This window comes from Nyctereutes procyonoides, unplaced genomic scaffold, assembly GCF_905146905.1.
Source record: "Nyctereutes procyonoides isolate TBG_1078 unplaced genomic scaffold, NYPRO_anot_genome, whole genome shotgun sequence".
In the NCBI taxonomy this organism is placed as follows: domain Eukaryota; kingdom Metazoa; phylum Chordata; class Mammalia; order Carnivora; family Canidae; genus Nyctereutes; species Nyctereutes procyonoides.
This window is the reverse complement of record NW_026575121.1, coordinates 22,993,349-23,007,259: the sequence shown is the minus strand read 5'-3', so window position 1 is coordinate 23,007,259 and position 13,911 is coordinate 22,993,349. Positions and strand designations below refer to the sequence as shown.

The 13,911-nt window shown below is 34.0% G+C and overlaps 1 pseudogene; it reads right to left on the bottom strand.

Moving 5' to 3' along the window:
* Nucleotides 1-472: 472 nt before the first annotated feature.
* The window catches only part of LOC129516448 (tigger transposable element-derived protein 1-like), a 150,925-nt pseudogene continuing 137,486 nt past the window's right edge, over nt 473-13,911 (bottom strand).

Below are 13,911 nucleotides of genomic sequence, written 5' to 3'. Positions count from 1 at the left end.
ATAGAAATAATTCAATATGGAAAGAAAAAAATTATGATACAGAGAAAATAGTGTACTTTTTAGTGATACACTTGAGGAGATACAAGTGCATGAAACTTAATGTATAAGTGAATGATTTGATCTTCAGGTCCTCTAACAATAGATCATCCATAGTAATACTAAGGAAGGCAGAGCACATATATACATACATAGGTAGTGAGATAAAGGATTGTCTCTGAGATACTACAGGTTCACTTCCAGATTATGGCAATAAAGTGAGTCCTATGAAGTTTTTTGTTTCCCAAGGTATATAAAAGTTATGTTTACACTGTACTGTATTCTATTAAGTGTACTATAGCTTTATGTCTGAAAAAACACATACCATACCTTAATTAAAAAATACTTGATTGCTAAAGTATGATAACCATCATCTGAGCTTTCAGAGAATTGTACTCCATTTGCTGGGAGAGTTTTGCCTCAGTATTGATGGCTACTAACTCATCAGGGTGATGGTTGTTAAGTGTGGCTGTGGCAATTTTTAAAAATACAACAGCAATGAAGTTTGCTGCATCAATTCATAATTTCATGAATTATTTTTCTATAGCATTCAAAGTTGATTGACAGCATTTTGCCCACAGAATTTCTTTCAAAAGTAAGGTCAATCCTTTCAAATGCTGCCACTGCTTTATCAACCAAGTTTATGTAACATTTTAAATCCTTTTTTTGTCATTACAACAATCTTCACAGCATCTTCATCATGAGTAGATTCCATGTCAAGGGAATATGCACCCCACTGTTTATGGTGCCAATGTCCACAATAGCCAAAATACGGAGAGAGCCCAAATGTCCATCAACAGATGAATGGATAGAGAAGATGTGTTTTATATATGTGTATGTATGTCTGTATATATATATTATTATATTATATTATATTATATTATATTATATTATATTATATTATATATTATTCCTTTCTTTAAAAAAGGGAAGAAAATCCTCAGCTGCTAAAGTTTTATTAAGGGATTGCAGCAATTCAGACACATCTCAGGCTCTACTAATTTTTTTATTTTTTAAAGATTTTACTTATTTATTCTTTAGAGACATAGAGAGACAGAGGCAGAGACATAGGCAGTGGGAAAAGCAGACTCCCTATGAGGAGCCTGATGCAGGACTCTGTCCCAGGACCCCAGGATCGTGACCTGAGCCAAGGGCAGACACTCAACCACTGAGCCACCCAAGTGGCTCAATTTTTTTTTTTAAGATTTTATTTATTTATTCGAGAGAGAGACAGAGCACAAGAGAAAGAGCAAGTACGAGCAGCATGAGGGACAGGGGGAAAAGCAGACTCTCCACTGAGCAGGAGTCCCACATGGGGCTCAATCCTGGTACTCCAGGATTATGACCTGTGCCAAAGGCAGACACTTAACTGACTGAGCCACCCAGTGCCCCCCCACTTCTAATTTTAATTCTCTTTTTATTTCTACCACATCTGCAATTACTTCTTCCACTAACATCTTCAGCCCTTCAAAGTCATCCATGAGGGTCAGAATCAACTTCTTTCCAACTTCAGCTAATGTTGATATTCTGACCTCTTCCCATGAATCACACATGTTCTAAAGAGCACCTAGAATGGTGAATCCCTTCTAGAAGGTATTCAATTTATTTGGCCAGATCCATTAGTGGAATCACTATGGCAGTTATGGTAGCTAGAGATTTATGAATGTATTTCTTAAGTAATAAGAGTTGAAAGTAAAAATCATTCAGTGATCCATAGGCTGAAGAATGGATATTGTGTTAGCAGGCATGAAAACATTAATTTCCTTGTGCATCTCCATCAGAGTTCTTAGGTGACCACATGCATTTTCAATTAATAGTAATGTTTTGAAAGCAATCTTTTTCTTAGTACTAGGTCTCAAAGTGAGCTTAAAATATTCAGTAAACCATGTTATAAACAGATGTGATGTCTTATAGGCTTTGTTATTCCATTTATAGAGAATAGGCAGAGTAGATTCGACATAATTCTTAAGAGCCCTCAGACTTTTTTGAATGATAAACTAGCATAGGCTTCAACTTAAAGTCACTACCAAGAGACTTAGCCCGTCTTTTAAAGCTTTGAAGCCAGGCATTGACTTCTCCCTAGCTATGAAAGTCATAGGTGGCATCTTCTCATAGAAGGTTGTTTCTTCTCTTTTGGAAATCTATTGTCTAGTATAGCCATGTTCATTAATGACCCTAGTAGATCTTTTGGGTAACTTGTTACAAGTTCTACATTAGGGCTTGCTGCTTCACCTTACACTTTTATGTTATGGAGACAGCTTCTTTCCTTAAAACTCATGAACTAATCTAATCTCTGGTAGTTTCAAAGTATTCTTTTGCAACTTCCTCAGCTCTCTGAGTCTTCATAGAATTAAAGAGAGTTAGGGCCTTGGTCTGGATTAGGCTTTGGCTTAAGGGAATGTTATGTCTGCTTTGATCTTCTATTCAGACCACTAAAACTTTCTGCGTGTCAGCCATAAGGCTGTTTTATTTTCTTATTATTTGTGTGTTCACTGGAGTAGCACTTTTAATTTCTTTCAAGAACTTTTCCTTTGCATTCACAACTTGGTTAACTACTTGCAATAAGAGGCTTAGCTTTTGGCCCCTCTCAGCTTTTGACTAAATTTAAAAATTTCTAGATTTTGATTTAAGGTGAGAGGCATGTCATTCTTCCTTTCACTTGAACACTTAGAGGTTGTTTAGGGTTACTAATTAGCATAATTTAAATATTGTGTTCAGGAACATGGAGGCTCAAGGAGAAGGAGAAAATGGGGAATGGCAAGTCAGTGGACCAGTCAGAATATATACATTTATCGATTAAGTTTGCTGTCTTACATCGGCACATTTCATGATGGTCTCTAACAATTATAAAAGTGACATCAAAGATCACTGATTATAGGTCCACCATAATAAGTACAATAAAAATGAAAAAGTTTGAAATATTGCAAGAATTATCAAAATGTGACAGAAACATGAAGTGAGCAAATGCTTTTGGAAAAATGGTGTTTTGGTAGACTTGCTCAACACAGGGTTGCCAAAAGCCTTTAATTTGTAAAAAGTGCAATATCTGCAAAGCATAACAAAATAAAGGACAATAAAATGAGATGTGCCTGTATAACTGCTACTGGGAGCTGGTGGAAGTTGTCTTCTGATTGCTCCTAGAAATTAAGATAAACAGCTGAGAATGAGGATTGGACATAATGCATAAGAAGTTTTGGAGAGAGAAGAAGATAAAGGGTTATGCAGAAAATATACAGATATAAACTCAGAGAACCTAGAGGCAATTATAGGAGATGTAGCTATGGCTGACAGTTACTGTGGTAGATAGATACCTTCCCTTTTCCTCCCTGAACCTTATGCATCTCCAGCAGGCTCTCTCCTTATGTGGAGATTTATTTATTTATTTATTTATTTATTTATTTATTTATCCCTTTCTTTAGGTTGTGAATTGCATTCAGCCAATGAGAAGTCACTGAAGACAACTGAAGAGACAAAAGTTAGGCCAGAGTATTAATTCCTCAAAATATACTCTCTCCCAGGGACCCCTTTATTGTTTGTGTCTCTTAAGCGGAAATCACTTCTCTTAAGACAGAGTTTTCTTCATTTGGTTGACTTTTCAGGCTTAGGCTTGATAAAATGTTTGGTACCACTCGTCCTAGACTACAACACTCTCCCCTATGGTTACCATCTACACTGCATACATCTTTAAATCTGTTCCTTTACTTGAAAAAAATAATGATTGAAAGCATCCTTACATGAGTATGTGAACTCTTTCCTGTTGGAACCTGAATAACAAAACTACAGATACTATTCATTTGACTTTTGTTAACTAGTGAATTTATAGAAACTCTTTAAAGTTGGGATGATCCAGTTATACTGGAGTTAGTTAGCAAGTTAAGTATCTAAATCAGGTTAATCTGTCATGCTGTTTGATAACTGAGTCCATCCTCTCTGGTTTCCCTGTTTAGTCCGACATATTTAGTATTCTCCAGACACAAATGCTCTTTCAAACTCATTAGAGGACTTGTGTTAGTGCCAAGCATGGTAGCAAAAGTCCACTGAGAAATTTGGTAGTTTTACGAACTGCTTTCCCGTCCTACCTAACCCATAATGACCTTCTTTGACTTTAACTAAAACATATTTATTTTCCTCATAGTTTCCAAGAACATATTTTTTTAATTAAAACTTTCTTTCACCATATAGCAAGATTTTAACACATTTAATTTTGCCATCTATTCTTTTAAGTCTACTCTTTTCATCTTTCTTAACTGATTTATCTTTAACTTCCAACCACATTCTCTATTCTTCATCATCGTTTAAAATTCTTACTCGAAGTCATGTGAGGCTCAAAAGTTAGAATATCTTGGATTTGTATTCTAGATCTGATTTTTGTCACGTTTGTTTGTTAGTGCATGTTATTTAACTTCTTTGTTTCTCTCATTAAAAATAACACTTTCTGGGTGAGCTCTGTTGGTTAAGTGTCTGCCTTCAGCTTGATCATGATCCCAGGGCCCTGGGATTGAGCCCTGTGTTGGGCTCCCTGCTCACAGGGATCATGCTTCTCCTTCTCCTCCCAACTTGTGCTCTCTCGCTATCTCTCCCTCTCTCTTTCAAATAAAATTTAAAAACATAAAATAATACTTTTCTCAAAGCGGTTTTATAAAGATTAAATATGACAATCTATGCAAAGGGAACATTACCAAACGAGAATTTAATACACGTTAGCCACTTTTTCTTTTTTATCCTTCATTTCATGGTTATCTATGTAGCTAAATTTCTAAGATTAGTACAATTTAATAATAGTATTTGTAACATTCAGCATATTTTTACAAGTACTATAAATGTATCACTAAGAATTTTGTAAATCTGAAAAGGAGTCATGTTTGTAATTAAAATGTCATATCTATATTTTGCTACTACAACATAAATGCCATGTGTACTAGTGAGAGAGGAATAAGGAGATATTCTTACAACTAAGTAAGCACATGACGATGGTGGATATTTTAACTTGAAAACTAAATATAGTGCTAAATAAAATTAAGAAAAGAATTTTGATGATATGAGAAAAACATCATTGTCAAATGTATGATAAAATTCTTTGAGTTTAAATTTGGGAAAGAAAACTTTGTTTTGACATGTATATGCATAAGAGATAAACCAACAACAAAAAGTTGTCTTTTTTGTCTACCAGTGTTTAATGGTTCTTTTTTTTTTTTTTTTCCTCCATGGTTCCTTTTTAATACTGTGCTGTGTGAGCTCATCTCCCTGGACAAACACCAGATGAGCTTTTTCTGAAATAACATAGCAATGTAAAGTTTGACTTTAAAAAGCACTGGATTTCATTCTGTACATGGAAAAAGCTTCCTAAACTACTGGAAAGAAAATGACAAGAAGTTCTACTTTGGTCTTCATATTTCAAAACAAGTAACTCCATTTATTACTAAAACACAGTAAGATGGACTCAAGAATAAGACTGATTTAAATAGAAATTTATAGATATATAAATCTTAGTTGAATGCTGAAAGGATAAGAATTAAGACGCAGGCATTGCTTTTCCTCAGCAATGGTTCCAAAGTGTAAGTTTTCAGTATTTAAGACTCACTAAAAGAATCAAATATTTATATTCTACAAATAAAATAGATGATAATATTCTTCTGTTTATGCTCACTCATATTTACCTGGGCTTAGGAAAATATTTATAAAACTCAATTGAAAGTATTTACTTCAGATAATGTTACTAGTATTTATTATTATTGTAGTTCTGTTCTAAGAGACAAGATAAGAAAAGTTATCACTAATTGGAAAAGATACAGGAAAAATGCACATTAGGTTACAATGAGGCTTTTGTTTTGTTTGTTTTTGTAACTGCAATCTAGAGAGAGTAATCCAGGAATACTCATAAACAGAAAAAATACACAGTAAATATAAAAACATTTTTATAATAATTTAGTTTTATTCTTTATTTCCCTAACAGAATAAATCTTTCTATATTTAAAATTAAGCATTTAATAATTTCATAATGAGCATTTAATAATGAGGATGCTCATTTTGTCACATCAAAATGTAATGCCAAATCCAGGATCCTGACTTGCTATTAATAATCAAAAACTATTTGTGAATTCTTACAGTGTGTGAAAGGCATTACTTTTTCCTCTGTATACATTTTTCTCCACGTAGACAAATATACTTTGATGTCTAAAATCTTTAAGGAAAATAAACTGTCAATGCTTAAATGATAGCCACTAAGTATTAAATACAAAACTCTTGGGGTACCCGGGTGACTCATTTGGTTAGTGTTTGACTTCAACTTGGGTCATGATCTCAGGGTCCTGGGATCATGCTCAGCGGGGAGTCTGCTTGTCCCTCTCCCTCTGCTGCTTCTCCTCTTCCTCCTGCTTATGCTGTATCTCTCACATTAATAAATAAAATCTTAAAAAACAAAAAACAAAACAAAACAAAAAACTCCTTAAAGGGATGCCTGGGTGGCTCAGCAGTTGAGTGTCTGCCTTCAGCTCAAGGTGTGATCCTATGTTCTGGGATCAAGACCCACATTGGGCTCCCTCTGAGGAGCCTGCTTCTCCCTCTGCCTATGCCTCTGCCTTCTCTGTCTCTCATGAATAAATAAATAATAAATAAATAAATAAATAAATAAAATCTTAAAAAAAAACAAAACAAAAAAATCTCCATATAAAATTTTAAAAGTTTGTGACATTGTTTTGCTCTGATGTACCTATGTGATGATGTACATGTCACACAGATGAGTTTTAGTTAATTAGTTTATAAAATGAGGGAAATTATTTAGATTATTTCTAAAGTCTATTTCAGTTAAAAAAGATCAAAGAGGGCAGCCCCGTTGACTTAGCAGTTTAGTGCCGCCTTCAGCCCAGGGTGTGATCCTGGAGACCCAGGATTGAGTCCCACATCAGGCTCCTTGCATGGAGCCTGCTTCTCTCTCTGCCTCTCTCTTTCTGTGTCTCTCGTGAATAAATAAATAAAATCTTTTTTTTTTAAAAGAAAAAGATCAAAGAACAGAAAAAGTTAAATTGTTTTATAGCAAGAAACTTTACACATTTTTAAAGAAGAATTTTCTATTTTGGTTTTAATTAAAAAGAAAGTTAAAAACATCTACTGGGGCACCTGGGTGACTCAGTCACAGTTCGGTGTCTGACTCTTGGTTTTGGCTCAGGTGATGATCTCATGGATCTTGAGACTGAACCCTGGGTGGGGCTCTGTGCTCAGTGGGGGAATGGCTTGAAGATTCTCTCCTGCTACCCCTCCCCAACCCACTCATACATGCAGCACTCTCTCTAAAATAAATGAATTAATCTTAAAAAGGCAAAAACAAAAAACATCTACCTAGGACTGAAGTCAGAATAGTTTATTGAATACCTTTATAAGAAGCCCTAGGTTTCAGAATCACTTCCCCACTAACTTTCTTCTATAGTCAGAATACTGTCCTTGGCACTTGTCAGTAGGAAACAGAAGAGTTATCTATGGAGAGATAAACAGAGAACTTCTAGTGTGCTGAACCTCAAGTCGCCACAAGATTATGTAAAATTATACAAACTGAACAGTGCCCTCATAGTCTGCCCTCATAGCTTGTTCCCCTTAGAGCTGGTGTTATTGGTAAGGTGCTTGAATAGTCACACACAGGGCCCACATTCAGAATGATCTCACTCTTGTTTTAATGTTTTACTTCTGCTTTATTCAAATTCTTAATAATTTTTTTAATAAAGGGTTTCTGAAATTATGTAGCTGATTCTGCTTCCCTTGCTTGACACCAAATCTTGGTACCCTGATTTATAATCTCTGTAAGAGAATGCAGATAAACTCTCTGGGGAAAATTATCTTGCTGGAGAGAAAGAATTCTCATGATACTAAATACGAGGGTTATCCTTGAAATGGTAAGGTCATTATTCAATCAGCCTTTAGACAGGCACACACATGAAACAAGTCCCTCTACACCACATACACATAGCCTCAAACAATATGTTAGTGTTTCACTCTCACATATGAACAAGGAGCTAACAATTACCCAATATTGAAGAAAAATTTAAAACATGGAAGACAGTTGCCAAAACACATAAAACAAACACAGAAACAAAAATAAGGAACTCTTAGATAAAGGCAAAATGCAAGGAGTATATTTTTAAATATATAAAAAATATTCAAAACTATGAATATTTCATCTGTAAATTAAATAATACATTGTTATTTAAAAAACATAGTAAAAAAAAACATTGTGAGAAAAAAGGATCTTGGAAACATGACAGCAGATATTTAAAAACCACAATAGAAATTAGAATGCATAACGGACTATATCTGCCCAATAACAGAATTTTAAAAAGACACAAATAGCAAATTAAACTAGATAAAAAGTATTAATCAATACAAAGGGCACAATATCCAAATATAAATAATTTTTTAAAAAAAGAGAGAAATGGAAGAGAAAACAATTCCCAGGAAAAAAATGTCTCAGAAGTGAAAGAGAAAATTTGCCAAATTAATAAACCCCAATGAGCATATATAAAATTAGATATATAAAATTAAAAATCTATAAAATTATAAAAAAACTTCATTGCAAGATGTCAGGGAAAACTTTAAAAGTTAGTGATTAGTAAAACATCCTAAAGAAGCTGGTAGAGAAAAGAAAGAATACCATCAAGAACAGTCATAAAATTTCTTAAGAACAAAAATATAAAGTGAAAGAAAATGAGACAAAGATTTGAATATTCTGAGGGAACATGAATTTTGTACAAAAAGAAAATATCAAGCAAGGAAATAGCAGGCAAAATATTAGTAAATGAAAAAATATGAACCATGAAAAATAAACTAAATGTTCATCAAACCTGAAATAAAACTGGAATAAAATCCTGATATCTTATGTAGATGAGCTATGAATTAAAATTGCAAATTCTGACCCACGCATAATAAACACAAAGCCACCTGTAGGAAGCAGCACAGTGCCACCAGTGGGGCCCTAACTTGCATACATTAAGCCTCAGCACCCTATACTCTGGTGGGACTGCCCTTCTCCGTTATGCTTGCCTAAATCCTAACACAGTGGATTCCTACCTCAGAAAACCAACATAAACCCCCCACCACATCATGTCTCACAATCACAGAGTTCCATGGGGCCTGAGTTCTGGTGTAGATGGTGTCAGGTCTCATTTCACAAGTAAACCAGAGTACACGAGTTAAAACTTACCACATTCATCCCAGAGTCAAACACTGGCCACAAAAGGCAAGGCGAGCCTCTGCAGATGAATAGCCTGAAGGACAGAGTATGAAAACTCAACAGAAGATTGAATGCAGCACCCACTGGAGAAATTCCCTAAAGCACAAAGCCCTGGGCAATACATAATCTCTTCTTCATAAGGCCATTACTGTCAGAATCAGGAGAAATAATTGACTTTTCTAAAACACAAAAGAAGGCAGAGACTTATAAAAAATATGAAGATGGAGGAATTTATCCCAAATGAAAGAACAGGATAAGGCCATGAATAGAGATCTAATGAAACAGATATAAGTAACATGCCTGATGGAGAATTTAAGGCAACAATCACATGTTTACTCACTGGTGTGAGTAAAGAATAGGAGACATAAGTGATAACCATGTCACAGAGATAAAAGAGTTAAAAAAAAACAGACTCAATAGGAGATAAAGGGTATGATAAATGAGACTGGAAACAGACTTGATGCAATTAACAGCACACTGGAAGAAGTAAAGGAATGGATGATGTAGTAGATAGAGTAATGGAAAGTAATGAAGTTGAACAAAAGAAAGAAAGAATTATGCAACATGCATAATGGAACTCAGTGACTCCATCAAAACAGAACATTTGTATTATAGGAGACCCAGAAAAAGAAGAGAAAGAAAAGGGGACAAAAAATATATTTGAAGAAATAACAAGAAAACGTCCCTAATCTGAGGAAGGAAACAGACATCCAGATCCAGAAGGCATGGAGAACTCCCACCAAAATCAACAAAAGCAGGCCAATAGCAAGATATATTGTAATTAAATTAGCAAAATATAGTGAAAAGGAGAAAATCTTAAAGCAATAAGACAAAAGAAGTCCTTAACCTACAAGATAAAATCCATAAGGTTAGTTGGAGATTGCTCAACAGAAAGTTGGCAAGCCAGAAGGCAGTGGCATGATATATTCAGAATGGGAAAAACCTACAGCTAAGAATACTCTATTCATTAAGGCTATCATTCAGAATAGAAGGAGAGAGAAAGAGTTTACCTACCAAGTAAGAATTAAAGGACTCCATGACCATGAAATCATCCATGTAAAAATATTAAAGGGGACTCTTTGAGTTCAAAGGAGAGCCCAAAAGTGACAAAGACAAGGAAGAGAAAATCTCCAGAAACAATGACAGAACAAGTACTTAAATGGCAATGAATACATACCTATCAATAATTACTTTGAATGTAAGTAGACTAAACACTCCAATCAACAGGGTGTCAGACTGGATAAAAAAACAAGACTCATCTATATGCTGCCTGCAAGAGATTCATTTTAGACCTAAAGAATCTGCATATTGAAAGTGAGGGGATGGAGAAACATTTATCATGCAAAATGGATGTCAAAATAAAGCCAGAGTACCAATACTTACACTGGACAAACTAGACTTTAAAACAAGGACTGTAATGAAGTTGAAGAAGGACACTATATGATCATAAAGTGGACAATCCAACAAGAAGATATAATAACAGTAAATACTTATGCACTCAAGATGGGAACACCCAAATATATAAACAACTAATAAGAAACAAATGGATGTAACTCATAATAATACAATAATAGGGGAGTTTAACACCCCACTTACAGCAATGGATAAATCATCTGAACGGAAAATCAACAAGGAAAGAATGGCTTTGAATGACACTCCGGACTAGATGGACTTAGCAGATATACTCAGAACATTTCATCCTATAGCAGCAGAATATATATTCTTTTTGAGTTCACATGGGACATTCTTCAGGAAACATCACGTACTAGATCACTAATCAGGCCTCAACAAGTACAAAAAGAATGAGATCATACCATCCATATTTCCCAATAACAATGCTATGAAACTTGAAGTCAATCATAAGAAAAAAAATTGGAAGGACCACAAATACATGGAGGCTACAAAACACCTTACTAAAGAATGAACAAGTCAACCAGAAAATTAAAGAAGAAATTGAAAAAATGCATGGAAAGAAATGAAAATGAACATATGACAATCCAAAACCTTAAAGATGCACTAAAAGTGGTCAAAAGACATAAGTATACAGCAATACAGGCATACTTCAAGAAGCAAGAAAAAATTAAAATACACAAACCAATCATATATCTAAAGGAACTGGAAAAAGAACAACAGATTAAGCCTAATGCCAGCAAAAGAAGGGAAATAATAAATAGTGGAGCAGAAATAAATGATACAGAAACAAACAAAAGAGTAGAGCAGATCAATGAAACTAGGAGTTAGTCCCTAAAAAGAAATAATAAAATTGATAAACTCCCAACCAGGCTTATTAAAAAGAAAAGAGAAAGGACCCAAATAAATAAATCCACAAATTGAAGAGGAGAGATCACAAGGAACACCACAGAAATACAAACAATTATAAGAGAATATTAATGAAAATTTATATACCAACAAATTGGGCAATCTGGAAGAAATGGATAAATTCCTAGAAACATACAAATTACCAAAACTGAAATAGGAAGAAATAGAAAACTTGAACAGACCAGTAATCAGTAAAGAAATTGATCAGTTAATAAAAAATCTCCCAATAAACAAAAGTCCAGGGCCAGATGACTTACCAAGGGAATCCTAGCAAACATTTCAAGAAGAGTTGATACTTATTCTTCTCAAACTATTCAAAAAAAAAAAATAGAAGAGGAGTGAAAACTTCCAAATTCATCCTATGAGACTGGCATTACCCTAATCCCAAAAGCAAATAAACACTACTAAAAAATAGACTAGAGGCCAATATCCCTGATGAACATAGATGCAAAAATTCTCATAAAATACCAGCAAACCAAATCCAACAACATATTAAAAAAAATAATTCACCACAATCAAGTGGAATTTATTCCTTGGTTGCAAGGGTGGTTCAATATTTGCAAATCAATCAACATGATAAACCACATTAATTAAAGAAAGTGTAAGAGCCATATGATCCTTTCAATAGATGCAGAAAAAAACATTTGACAAAGTATAACATCTGTTCATGATGAAAACCCTCAACAAAGTATAATTAGAGGGAACATACCTCAATATAATAAATATAATAAACATACCTCAATATAACAAATCACTACTATTGTTTAACATAGTACTACAAGTCCTAGCCATGGCAATTAGACAATACAAAGAAATAAAAGGCATCCAAATACGGAACAAAGAAGTCAAACTTCTACTACTTGTAGATGACATGTTACTATAAATAGAAAACTCTAAAGACTCCACCAAAAAACTACTAGAACTGATAAATGAATTCAGTAAAGTTACAGGATATAAAATTAACATATGGAAATATGTTGCCTTCCTATATATCAATAAGAAGCAGAAGAAAGAGAAATTAAGGAATCAATATATTTACACTTGCATCAAAAAAAATAAGATATCTAGGAATAAACCTAATGAAGGAGGTACAAGACCTGTACACTGAAAACTATAAAATACTGGCAAAGATGACACACAAAAAAGGGAAATACATCCCAGGCTCATGGATTGGAAGAATAAATATTGTTAAAATATTTATACTATACTAACCAAAGCAAGATTTAATGTATTCTAGAGTTAATGCAATCCTTACTACAATGCCAACAGAATTTTTCACAAAACTAGAGCGAACAAACCTAAAATTGATATGGAACCTCTAAAGACTCCAGATAGCCAAAAGTAACCTTGAAAAATCAAAGCAAAGCTGGAGGCATCACAATTCCAGACTTCAAGTTATATTAGAAAGCTTTAATAATCAAAATTGTATGGTACTGGCACAAAAATAGATACATATGCCAACAGAATATTATAGAAACCCCAAAATGACCCAGAACTAAATGGCCAATTTATCATTGACAAAGTAGGAAAGAATATCCAATGGCGAAAAAAGTCTCTTGAACAAATGGTGTTGGAAAAACTGGACTGCAACATGGAAAGGAATGAAACTGGACCACTTCCTTACACCATACACAAAAATATATTCAAAATGGATTAAAGACCTAAACGTGAGACAGGAAACCATTAAAATTCTAGAAGAGAACATAGGCAGTAACCTCTTTGACATCACCAGTAGCAACTTCTTACTAGATATGTTTACTGAGGCAAGAGAAACAAAAGCAACAATGAAATATTGGGATTTTATTAAAAGAAAAAGCTTCTGCACAGTAAAGGAAATGGTCAATAAAAGGCAACCTGTGGAATGGGAGAGGATAGATGCAAATGACATATTTGATAAAGGGTCTGTATCCAAAATATATAAATAAATCATAAAACTCAACATCCAAAAAAATAATCCAGTTTAAAAATGTGCAGAAGGCATGAACAGACATTTTTTTTTCCAAAGAAGATAGCCAGATATCCAACAGACACATGGAAAGATGCTCAACAATATTCATTATCAGGGAATGCAAATCAAAACTACAATTGAGATATCTATCACCTCACATCTGTCATAATGGCTAAAATAAGCAACACAAGAAACAACAGGTATTGGAGAGAATGTGGAGAAAGGGAAACCTTCTTACACTTTTGGTGGGAATGTAAACTGGTGTAGCTGCTCTGGAAAATAGTATGGAGGTTCCTCCAAAAGTTAAAAAGAGAAATATCCTATGATCTGGCAATTACACTTTAGGTATTACACAGAGGATACAAAAATTCTATTTCAAAAAGGTACATGC